Source organism: Octodon degus, unplaced genomic scaffold (genome assembly GCF_000260255.1).
Source record: "Octodon degus isolate 3935 unplaced genomic scaffold, OctDeg1.0 scaffold00001, whole genome shotgun sequence".
Taxonomy (NCBI): domain Eukaryota; kingdom Metazoa; phylum Chordata; class Mammalia; order Rodentia; family Octodontidae; genus Octodon; species Octodon degus.
The window spans coordinates 18,494,629-18,508,396 of record NW_004524577.1 but is presented as its reverse complement, the minus strand read 5'-3'; the positions used below and the strand labels follow the sequence as shown (position 1 = coordinate 18,508,396).

The 13,768-nt window shown below is 35.5% G+C and overlaps 1 pseudogene; it reads right to left on the bottom strand.

Moving 5' to 3' along the window:
* Positions 1–5,720: 5,720 nt before the first annotated feature.
* Positions 5,721–13,768, bottom strand: part of LOC101592080 — a 65,368-nt pseudogene continuing 57,320 nt past the window's right edge.

Genomic DNA, 13,768 nt, shown 5'->3' with positions numbered 1-13,768 from the left:
AGAGAGAGAGGCAGCGAGAGAAGGAGAAACAGACAATGCTAAATAACTGTAGCAAACATGAAGTTCTCTACTATGTTCCCTCAATATTTGATTGCTAATTCATGAATGTAAAATAATCTTATAATATATCACCACATTCAAAGGATGTTTGATATGAGACGTTGTCAAAAACCATTTCCATATATTATCTTTTCTGTTTAGATTGTCCCTGTCATCAGAGAGAAAGAGAATTGAAGAAAGAAAAAAGAAATAGATTTTTGAAAAGCAATATAGATTAAAGGACCTATTTCAAAATTCACTCAGCATTTTAAGAATGGAAAAAACAAAACAGCAGAAAGAAAAGAGAAGGGAGTGAAAAAGTGAGGGAGAAACATGTCCTAAAGCCTACTATGTGCTGGTGCCTTGCCTTTACTGAGGTAGATACTAGGGTCCTTCTAATATACCTAATATAGTGAAGGTTGTTGGTACAACACAAATAGGTTTCTAGTCTAGTTATCTTTGACTATAAGGTATTGACTATTTTCCTTTATGAAAATATTAACATTCATGAGCATGCATTCCTGCCTAAGACAACACTGAGACTATGTGAATTTTTATCAGTAAGAAAACTACCTCTTAGGGAGAAAAAAATCTCTCCTGTCAACATGGAGAGGCAGTGGTAGGAAGGAGTAGTTTAAAGAACCTTCTCAACTTCCAGAAATAAGATTCTCAGAGATGTCATACTCAGAGGGTTGAAGCAAAAGGCAGTGCAAAATGAAACACAAAGTCTCTGATTTTGTTCTTGAATCAGCAAAGCAGAATGGCTTCAAGCTGTTGTTATGGATTTTTTCTTTATTCCTTGAAACTTAACTCATATTTGTTAATGCCATGCCTTAGAATGTTCTGAGCAGGGTGTACTGCATGAGCGATCAGTTTTATGTTTATAGTTTATTACTTTTCTTTTACTTATTTTTTTTCTGGTTTTTTTAGTCTTTTTTTTTTTTTTTTTTTTTGGAACCGGGGATTGAACTCAGGCCCTTGTGCTTGCCAGGGAAGTGCTTATTCCACTGAGCCATTTCCCCGGCCCCTTACTTTTCTTTTAACTATAATTCAATTAAAGTAATTATTATATGTACTTTCTTATAATTATCTTTCTGTGCCTACCTGTGGCATCTCATGTTACCAGGACACTCAGCAGAGCCAAAGCTTGTCTCTGGAATGGGCAGGTTCCATGGGCTCATGGTAGGTATTCGGTGCTCATGTGTGTGACACACAGACACTGTGGCTCCAGCACATAGTTGCCGGAAGCTTGTGTATGATGAACCAAAACTTGCAACATGCACACAGTAAATGCACAGCAGCTGCAGGTATTGAAGATTACAGGAAGATGTAATCTTATTCAGGGATGGTTCGTGCTGACCAAAATAATGCACAGAGCAGTGCCAGGAAAACAAATGGCACAGCACACTGACACAAGCTTTCTCATGTGGAGGATGCACACCTTTGCCTCACTGCCTCTCACTGTGTCTCTAGGTAAGAGACAAGAAGGACAGACAGGGGCTGGGTCATCTCCAGGGCCTTCTAGTGTACATGACTTTTCTGAATTTCTTTATGATTTAATAATATGTACAAGTAAAGTCTACATTTATAAACTTTTAGTAAGTGTTGAGTGGGAAGAGTCATGCAACGTCATGCCAGGAGATCTAACGTGCATGTGCTCTAACCTGGAGTTGTAGATATTTCCAGTCTTTGTTATTTCATCTGTTGCCTTTCTTAGAACAATGGGAGAAGGACTGGCCCTGAATTGTTTGGCAGGGAGTAGTGTTCCAGCCTCCACTGTGCTACTTTTATTAATATGACCCAGTTCTTAGTAGGGAGAGTCACTTCTGCCTTGGCATAGATTGAGGGGAATGCTGTGAATAATCATGAATATACCACAGAAGAAACTAGGATAAATTGCTCTTCCCTTGACCTTTCTTCACCTTTCTTCCTGCTATGAACAATAATTTATTCACGATGGAAGTAAGGCCAGGCCCAAAAGATTATTTATTTCAGATCAGTTTCATCCTTAGGCTTTGCTTAGAAATATTCTAGTTGTCTCTGTGTCTTAGTTTTAAATTAAAAATAGATCTTCCATTTTCTTTTCTTTTTTGCTGCAAGTTTTAGATAGTCCAATTAATTTTGTTACAATAGAAAATAAATCTCTATGATCCTAGGCTTACTAAAATTCCTAGATATTAGAGAGATTTTTATAGTGATGCACCCACCTATACTGAGGCAGTCACAGAAAAGTCAGCTGTGTCCACATTATTCGGAGACCTCAAATTCAAAGCATCCAGTTCCAGATATCTTTGAAGCTGATTTAAGACCATCCCAACTGTCACCAGAGATATGCCCTTTTCATACGGAGGGAATGACAGGTAATAATTAACTCAAATTGCAATTATATCACCACCTATGCTAATTAAATCTCATGTTACATAGGACTTCAATGTGCTACATAGAGTATTTAAAAAATATAACAGCCTGTATAGTCTGACCTTAGCATTCACCCCAAGGCTTATAAAGATAATTAAAAAACCCACACACATTGCCCCATAGTCACTAAATGATCTTTTAAAGAATGAAACACTTTAAGAATCAATACCCTGATATTTATGGCTTCATTAAAATGCTTTTATTTGTTGATGTTAGCATTAATGAAAATGTGTGGTTGGAACAACTTGCAGTAGCCTTAAGTCTGTTTGGCATGGAGTTGAGGAGATGATCCTGGCTGATGAGAGACTTTTCAGGAAATGCAAAGCTATATACATAATTGCATTTTTATTATGGTCCAGAAAGACTAGATACAGAAATGATAGATAGATAGATAGATAGATAGATAGATAGATAGATACATACATACATACATACATACATACATACATACATAGACAGATACATAGATAGATGGATGGATGGATAGATAGATAGATAGATAGATAGATAGATAGATAGATAGATAAATAGACACATAGATACATAGATAGATGATAGCTCAGTAGATAGGTGAGAAATAGGTTGAGATCAATAAATAGACAATGAGTACATAGAAGATAGATGATAGGTACACAGATACATAGACACATAATCCCAGCAATGTGAATAAGATAAAAGGGGCATAAAACGTTTTTTCCTTTCTATTGCTCTTGTTGTTTTTGCTGTCTTCTGCCACCTTGATGTTTATCTCTTTGCCATGTGTCATCCTGTGTGGAGCCAGCTGATTATGATTATGGGCTGAAACGTTCACATATTGTGAACTAACCAAACTTTTTCCCCTTTAGCTTCATGTGTAGGGTATTTTGTCTCAGTAACCAGAGAAAAGTAACCAAGACAATATGTATGAAATGGAAAAGGGACCATTATTGTTTTCTAGAAAACAATGTGTTTTCTCCATCTTTGGATAAACTAGGTCCCCAACAAGTCAGTGTTGCCAAGCTCAATGCAAATGCCTGAACCTCAATCCCTGATTGAGTACTTTGCTTGAGTGTTAAAAGAAAAGAAGTCTATGCCAAATCTGGACTTGAGAAGCACAGTGAACATTCTGAACTTTAAAGTTCAGGCATTCCTCATCCTAATTCTAAAACTAATTTTTCCAAACTAGAGTGGGGGACTATTGAAAATAGATAAACAGAACTTAAGTGATTATATTCATCAAGATAGTCGCATAAGTTTATTTCTAAAAAGGCTAAAAATCAGGTGCCTATAAAATATCACTGTAAGAAGTAAGACAAAAACATAGTATTATAATTAAACTGCCACCCTAAAATATATGCAGCCTTTTAAAGTTTAAAATTAACTTAATTTCAGAAAAATATTTTGAAATACATGCTTTTATTTATTTGTATCAAATTGTATGATTGGTTCCGTAAATTTATTTTTTCCAACATACACAGAACAAACAGTAGAGTTTATTAAATTTTCCAGAAAATTTCAGTAATTCTTAGCAGTTATTATGCTTTTCTAATTTGTTTATTATTTTTTAAAAAAATCTTTCATTTATTTATTTATTTAGTACAGGGTCTCACCACACAGCTCAGACTCCTAGTGATCTCAGCCTTCCCAATGTTGGGATTATACACATGTGCTACCAAGCCCTGTTTCAGTGGTCAGCATTGGGCGGGACCAGCATGCCTTGCAGCACCAGAGATTGAACCTGGGTCCTTGAGCTTTCCAGGCAGGCACTTAGACCTCCAAGCTATTTCTCCCACCAGATGTTGCAAATCTTCTCTCAACTATTTCATGTATTGCCTGTGAAGAGTTCATTTGATGTAAAGGTGAGAGTGAATTGGCTTTCAAATGAGTATTATGCTTTACTTTGTAAATCTTTCTTCTAGAAGCATATAGTGCCACTTTGTCCCATCCTTATGAGATTATCCAGTAGTTTCTTGGGCTTTTTGTTCAATTTACCAATTATAAGTTTTTCTATCTATTTTCTATGTAATGATTTGTTACAACCATAAAAAATTGCCTGTATGCTTTATTAATTTGGAGAGAGCAGGGTTGGCCAAATAGCTCATCAGATTAAAGCAACTGTAAGCAGGTGCAGGGGCTAGGGGATTCGACCTCCAGGCCTGCCATGCAGGCCCCACCCCCAGAGCTCACTGAGAAGGTGATTGAGACTGGGTGTGGTGGTGTGCACCTGTAAACCCAGCACTTGGGAGGCTGTAAACAGGCTGATCACTATGAGTTCGATCTAGTAGTGAGACCCTGCACACCATGTAGACCCTTCCCCAAAACACAGAAAAAAAAATTGAAGAGTGCAGAATAATATTTAAACTTCATGAAGTTTCTATATCTGCTGTAAATAATTATTTTATAAAGTAGAAATTTCATTATTAGCACATTTTGAAATTAAACTATGTGCTTGAAATCCTAGTAGAATGACTTACTTTCCTCCCTTTTAAATAAATTTCATATCAAGGCTCTAGTGCCCAAACAGCAGAGAATCAGAACATGGAAAGTTTTAGAATTTTATATTGACATTGTACTCCTTAGTAGTGTTATCCGTCTAGTATGTGTTGAATTAAAAAAGGCATGTATTTACTTGGGCAACACTCAAGTTTTTCTTTGATTATAATATTTATGGCTTTCTCATTGGATTAATTGAAAACAGGGTTTTTATTTGCTTGCAAGAGTTTCTAGTAGAAACTTGGGCATAAATATAACAAATTTTCTTCTGACTGACTGATCACATTAGACGACTGAGGGGTTAGAGTCATTTCTCCATGGAGGCATACTCTATATAACAAGGGAAAACGCTGTTATCCACAATAGAAATATAAGGAACTTTGTTAGTAGTTTAAAAGTTTGTAGAGATGATGAATATTATTAGGAACAATTAAAATATTTGAAGCTTCACAGGAAAGAAATGATGTGAATTGTAGCAGACAGGGTCTCAAATATGAAGAAACTTCACTTCACAGTAGATTGAATGGCATCACATGCAGGAAAATCAAATTTGAATAAACTGATTTTGAATAAACTGTAAGGGCAACTTAAATGTCCTTTCTCTAAAAGCATCTTGCCTCTTGAAAATAGTCAAATATGAATCATTCAATTCGGTATATTCTTCCAATGATTGTGATATATTTATGTTATATTTGATCCATACATAAGATTTGGTTTGAGGCTATACTTTTAATTGTTTATTTTAGTATCTTATAATTTACAAAACTAAAATAATTATCACTTGAAACAACTTAAAAGTCACAGCTACATGCTACAACAATCAGGACCATGGACAGCCGCCTCAATTTCCTTGTTTCAGGGTAAACAAGTTTCCTCCTGTGGCGCACAACCGTCACGCCTGGTTGTTCTTTACTGGATTTTTGCTCCCTTGTCACGTCTGAGGGTATTTGAAGCGCAGCTTCCCTCTGTCCTGAGGCCACGGTCTTAGCGCTTTCTGTCTCTTCCCCACTCAGCAGCGCTTCCAGCTTCCTCAGGGAACAAGAGCCGCAAGACAGAGGAGACCGTCGTTGCGAGCAAACTACTCCAATAACAAACATTTCAAAAAACAAACACTTTTTGCTGTGCTCCATATTTTGACACAGAGGTTTGTGGTAAAAAAAAAAAAAAAAAAAAAAAAAAAAAAAAAAAAAAAAAAACATAGATTATGAATGTATATCTGAACAAGATATGACTTGATTAGATGTTTGTTTGTTTTTTTATTACACACGTGATTCTGCACTCGTGTTGTGGCTGCGGATGGTAAGAAACAGGGAAAAGGTTTAAAGGAAAGTGTTCGATCGTGCACAAATTTGACCTTGTCACACACTCTTGGCATATTTTTAAGATTAAAAAGTGTCCTCCTTAAGTTGGTGGTCAATATGCACGGTAACATTATTGAAGCTAAAAAGAACATTTGAAATATATAAATTGATTAATTTTTTTCCTATCTCTAAAGAAATCTGTAACTTTTTGACACTAAGATTTCCTCTTCCTTTTGGTATAGCTTTGGGTGTGAATGAGCAAGCCCATCCCATAATCAGTCAGGTTCAGAGACTTGATTGTTCTACAGATGTACATCAATACTGGTCAGAAAAACTTTCTTTGGGAAACCTTTATTAGCACACAATTTTAAAAAGGTAATATTTCATCAGACTAGCACAGATGATGAGGATGTTTGTGTTTTAAATCTATATGAAACTTTGTTTATTATGTTAACTTTCTGTGAGTGAGTTAGGAAATAATGTAAGTGTATCTCTGTCATTTTCCTTCCAACTATGAATATAAACACAGACTATATGGAGAAGTTTGTGTGAAATACAGAAAGTGTACATTTTAAACTTCCTGGTGTAGACTGTTTGATGGGCTGCTAGCTGAATTTGGTCTATTAACAGTGCCAGTAGCAGAGGATTATGGTCATTTATGGGTGGTCATTGTAAGCATCCTGGGTAGCATGTATTTCAGAGGAATGACTTTAGTGATACTCTGAGTTACTTTAGTGGATATTTTTACATTAAATTAGTGGCACAATAAATGGATATGACATTTTTGACTTTAAATTCTAAACTCACTTTCAAGTGTATATAGTCAATTAATGGGAAGTCTCCCATGTATAGCTACTCACACCAACACACACACACACACCAACACACACACACACACACAAATTGTAGATTTACGCCAACCACACATGCTCATTTTCATATTTATCTGTTAATTTTTCTATTCATTTAATCTATTAATCTTTTTTTTTGTTTTAATTTTCCTGAACAATTTGTCTACCCCATCACACGCTAAACCTTAATTTTGTGTATAACAAAAATGTTTCAGCTCACCTTTGTGAAATTTTTAGATCAACTTACTTTTGTTTTCTTTAATATTGCACCAAACACAATGCCAGGGATGTGGATGATTTGATCACTGCTTTTTTTCCATAATTGGAAAATGACAGATGATTGCGTCTAAGGACCGAGAATATAATCTATAATCAATCAATCAATCCACTTCATTGTTAAAAAATGCCAAAAAATAGACTATGGTATCACCCAGTCTATTTTATTAATATAGAAATTAATTAATATTGAGTAATATTTTTGTAATACTGTTAAGTGTTAAGATTTATTATTTCTTCATTTATGTAGGTAATCTAATATATTGCACAATACATTATGTGTGCAAGTTAATCAACAATATTTATATTCCTTAGAAATTTATTAATTAATCAAAAGTGAATTCAATGACTTATATTACAGAACTATTTTAGGAAAATTTTTCTGGATAAAATTCTTACTAAACTTCGGTGAGAGATTACTAGAAATAATAAAAAAGAGAATGATTTTTTTGACTGTTCTTTAGCTATAAAGGCTGGCCAAATATCTCTGTGGATTAAAGTACCTGCAAGCAGGTGCAGGGTTTGAGCCCCAAGTCTACCCTGCTGGCCCTGCCCTCTGGACACAATGAGACTGCAATTGAGACTGGGCGTGGTGTTGCACTCCTGTAATCCCAGCCTTGGTAGGCTGTAAACAGGAAGTCACTATGCGTTCTATCTAGTAGTGAGAACCTGAACACCCTGTAGACTCTTCCCTAAAAAAGAAAAGAAAATTATCTAATAGAGCCATGTATTCATGAAAATTAAATAATCCAAACATATAATGTTGATCTGGAGTAAAATGTGAATTCCTCAGCATATCTGTTATGGTTTGTGCCTAGCCGCCCCCAAAGCCTCATGTAGTCATGGGGCGGCTTCTAGAGTTTGTGACTGATTATTGTGGGTGTGGGTGCTGCACCCGCCCTGGGGCAGGTAGTTCCCATTACAATGCAAGGAGCCCAGCAAGGCTAGCTGCTGCCTGAGTGGCTTCCCTTCCCTTTCTGCTCATCATTCCTTTCCAGTCATGAACGACTTCTCTGTGCTGCCTTGGAGCCAGCTGAGAATGGACTAAAACCTCCAAGGACTGTGAACTCACTACACCTTCCCTTCCTTCCTTTTGGGTGTCAGGTATTTGTCCCAGCAACAGAAGGGTAACTAAGTCAGCATACATTCAAAGAACAGGTCTGTGTTCTTTGAGGTCATTCCTAAATGAGTGGTCTGCTGCAAATTATTTCTTGTGAATCTTTGAGTCTTCTTGAATGTATTGAGCCCAGATTCAGCAAATGGCTTAAAAAATGTCATCAAGTAAACTTCAAGGTCAAATTCACAACTCTGAAAGCCAGCAAAATGTACTAACCTAACTCTTCTGATTTGAAAGCAAAGCAATATTTTCCTAGCAACAATGACGGCAACTGTGATGAGCTTAATTTGGCACAGAAATGCAACTTCATTGTGAAGTTTTCATATCGATTGTGATGAAAAAAATCTCAACAGTAAAACATTGTTTATTAGTGAGATAATTTTATATTACTCATTTCTATTTATCTAATTCTTACAGGAAAGTATTCTTTTGAAACGAAAGACTTGAGGTCATTGTATTTAAATTAGTGGAACAATGAAACACGTTCCTAAACAATTAATCTAGCATGAGTAAAATTTCTTATATAAAATTACACCTTGCAAGTTAGTATTTTCTCTTTGTGAAATTCTCTAAGTTGTTCAATTGAACTGAATTTTCCCTGAGGGAAAACAGTTACTCAGAATGAGTCCTTGTAATAAAGTTGTCCTAAATAGGAGAACCACAATATTTTAAATAAAAGTCTTATTGACCATTGTTCTACTGTCTAATAATTTAAAAATTGGGAAAGCCAAATATTCAGATTGAAATTAGGTAAGCACTGCCACCATCACCACTAATAGAACGGACATTTCTGTCAGCATGAAATGCTCCCTGCTGACCTTCTTGGGCTATTCCTGTACTCTCCTCGCAATACACAAGTGCTGCTCTGGCTTCCACCCTAAAACGCATGCTGTACCTGCTGTAGAGTTTCCTGTAAGTGAAATCAGACAGTAAACTCTTTCCTTGGTTGGCTTTCCTATCTTTTCACAGAATTAAAAAAAATTTGCTAATAAATGCCACATTTTTTATGTGCATTTGAGTGTACTAGCAAACATTTTCTATTTTATTGTTACTGAAATTCCATCACCTGGGTGTAACGAATTTATCCACTTTCTCTTGATAGACATTTCTGTTTTCCAATCTGGAAGAAATGATTTTAAACTTACCAGGCTATTAATAAAAGTAAATTTTTCATTTTTATTGCAAGTATTAGTCCTGTAATTGCTGAGACAGTGCATATTTTACTGTTAAAAATGTACTGTATCGTATGCATTGGTGTTTCCACAAATTTACATTCTGTAATTGATGAGGCTAACTCCAATTTTTTTCTTAAAAATCAATACTGTTGGGCTGGAGAGATGGCTCAGTGGTCTAAAGCACCTACTTAGAACAAGTTCAGCGAAGCACAGGGACCACGGTTCAATCCCCCAGCACCACATGCCAGCCAGCCCGCCCCCTGGTGGGCTGAGCTGGCCACACACACACACCTCTCTCTCTCTCTCTCTCTCTCTCTCTCTCTCTCTCTCTCAAATAAATAAATAAATAAATAAATAAATTTTAAAAAAAATCAATACTGTTACTAAACTTTAATTTTGGGCATTTTGATTGGCATAGCACAATATTCATATGTAGCTTTAACTGATAGACAACTAATGTATTAAGTATTTTTTCAAATACTTTTGAACATAGTTTTGTGATGTCACCCTTCTTATTCTCTGCCTATATTTTATAGAATTTCTCATTTATTGACTCATACATAATCTAAATATAAACTGGATTGAAATTTCATTTTATTTATTTATTTAGTAGTTAGTACAGGACCTCGAGGGTCTCCCTATGGAGATTGCACTTGTAGTGATCCTCCTGCTTACAGCCTCCCAAGAGCTAGGATTACAGGTGAGCACCACCACACTCAGTCTCATTCACTATCTCAGCATACTCCAGGGAAATTGCCAGCATGGCACGCCAGGGATTGAACCTGGTCTCTATGTCTGCCCAAGCAGGCTATTTAGTACACTGAGCTACCTGGCTGGCCCTTTGGATTGAAAATTTATCATAAAATTATTGCAAACTTTTTTTCTCTGTAATTTGGTTTTCACTTTTTACTTATATTTTTGCTTGGTAGTATACACTGGCTAGATGGTATAATACAAAGACTGTTCAATATGCCCACAATTCATAGTAAATAGTTTTAGGAAGCCTCCTATGTGTCCAACAGCAGAAGAATGTGTAAAGAACATGTGGAACTGACACACAATGAAGAGATCTACTCTGCCATAATGAAAAATAAATTTAAGTCATTCATGGGAAAGCAGCTGTACCCTGAGACCATAATGTTAACTGAAGCATTTCGAAAACACAAGTTTAAATGTGACTTTTTTATATGAGAAATCCAAAGAATAAATAAAGAGCAAGACAAAAAAGTAGATAACAGGGAGTATAGAGAGATTAATCTTTCTCACTTCACAAGTGGATCACAAAATGGAGATGGAGGAAGTGGTCAGGGAGTGGGGGGACCTGGAAAGATGACTAAAAAGGAATTAAAACCTGGAGGAGTGGCACATACCTGTAATCCCAGCTCTCAGCAGGCTGAAGAAGAGAGCGCTGTGAGTTCGAGGTTGGCCTGGGCAACAAAGTGAGTTTCAGACCAGCCTGAACTGCCTAGTGAGAACTTGCCTCTGAAAGACTAAATAAACAAATAGGATTAGAGATGTGCTGAGTACATGTTGAAACTCCACTCAGGAATGTAAGCATTATATTCTGCTAATATGTACGGCTAAAACAAACAAAAAAGCAAAAATAAATGAAAAGGAGAAAATGTGACCTATTACCTGTGATTTGAAAGATGACAGTAAAAGAGAATAAATGAAGCACAGGAAAGGGTAGAATGAATAAAAAGTACAACTCATAAAAATTAAAGTACCTCTGATTATAACAAATACATGTAGACATTTACCCCTACTGAAATAATAGAGATTTCATATTTAGATTGTATAACTACATAAAATTCCAAAATATATCACAATATACAAAAATAGCTATTATTAATAAATGAATAAGTACTAATTTAAGAAAGTCTATTACAATACAGCAGAATTTCCATTTCATATGCAGCCATTGTATAAATCATTTCTTTGTAAATTTGAAATCCCTGGAAATCAAAATTCTGAAACTAAATCAGTTTTTTAAGGACAGTAAAGTGCCAAGATAAGTAAAATACAAAATCACATAAGCCAACTAATAGCAATCAGAGGGCTGGCTGAATAACTCCCAGGTATGTGTTACCCCTGGGTCCATCTTCAAAAATAACAAAAACAAAACACAACAAAAGATTTCCACTATCAATCATGCACCCTATAACAATGGTTGTTAATATTTTGCACAGTTAAAATCCAAAAATTTATGCGTAAGTACAGTGACTAACTATAATGATACTAAATTTTGCTACTCCCTATGGTATTTCTTGAACACATTAAGGGGAAATTTCAAAGCCTAAAAATGGGCATTACTTTTTATAATACAAAACTAAGCAAAATAAATGAAGACAAGACTATTAATGTCAGACAAGGTATAATTAAGAAAGAAGAACACAAGGAGATAGAAAATATCATATATTATGATATAAAACATGATGTGCAATGAAAATAGTCCTAAGATTCATAATCTGAATAAAAGAATGCAAAAACATTACTAAGCAGAAAGTATTAAAATGTCAGAGATATACAAAATATGCAAATGTTCTTGACTTTAATACATCATTATCTGTCCATGTAACTGTTTCAGTTACTTTTCTCTCTGCTGGGACAAATACCCAACACTGAAAATGAAAGCAGGAAAAGTTTATTTAGCTCACAATTACTGGACTTTCAGTCCATACTTGGCTGGCTCCAAGGCAGACTGGCACAGGGCAGAGAGCGTCCAGTTCATGGCAAGGGAACAACAACAATGGCAACAGAAAGAGTCTGTCTCTGTCTCTCTTATATTACGTTCAGGCTCTCTGCCCCAGGCTAAGGGAAATACACACACCCATAATCCCAGCAGTCCTAAAACCCTTAATCCCAGTCTTGGATCACCCCTAGTCCCAATGAATCATGAGTTAATCACAAACTAGAAGTTCCTGCCCCATGAATGCATGAGGCTCTGGGGAGACAACTAGACACAAGTCATAACAGTAACAAAAAATGCAGAGTAAGTAAAGTCATATAACATTTTCAGATATCTCAACAGTCTTGTATCACGTAATATTTTAAGAAAAGCAGCATTACGTGATTACAGTGTTACGTGAACAGCAACATGTACTTAGCAAAACCTAGATGGAATCCAGTGACCTGGGAAACATGAGACCCGTGAAGCTGATGTCAACACAGTGTGGTGTTGAGTGACAGCTATAGAAAATTGATAAGAAGTGAAGCTTTTTCTTTTATGTTTTCTTTTCACTTTTTTTTGTCCACAAAGCAATTTACATTCATTATTACAATAAAACTTTAAAGGATATATGACACAAAAGATAAGAAGACAAGAAGATTGCTTCTTACTTATTCAACACATATTTTATTCTCTGTGAACGAAAGCAGGTAGAGGCCATCAATACAAGTCTGGGTGTTTCCTCCAAGTATGCTAATGACAGTATTCAGTAAAAGAGTTTAAGTGTAATTTCATCTCTACTATACCCTCTGAAGTAAAACTTTTTCAGATTAAATTAGATGATAAAGACAAAGATAATAAAATAATTTTTATTCACATTGGCAATGTAATTGAATGTGCATTTTCCCAAGAAGTTCCCTAAGTTGAGACAATGCTATGACATAATTATTGGCCTTGTCTTCCTTTAAACCAATATTGAATAATATACAATGAAAACCTACTGATGAGGTTTAAACTGTCAAATAAGCTCTATGTGTTTGCTTATGTTTTGAAAATGTATTTCAGACAAAACTGAGTAGAGATTAGAATATGTTGTAGCATTTAGAAACAGTGTGTTGGCACAGGTTTACACATTGTGACACTGTATGTTTCCTTTATATAATGTACTATACTCTGCACATCTAATAGAAAAGCCATGATAGCAATGACTTATGGGGACAGTTTTGGTTTTGCCATATTTGAAAGCATTCAGGCCTGGATAAGTGAGGGCATTCTGAGTCATGAGGTTTTCTGGGTCTTTTTCTTTGTTCTTACTACTGTTCTTTATGAATAAAAAAATTTCTGAGCTCCTGCCTTTCAATTTTTTTTATTATACAACTTTATGTTTGTGAATAAAAGTCAGAAAATGTGTATGAGAAAATTTCCTTCCTAGCATCCACTTACTTAAAGCC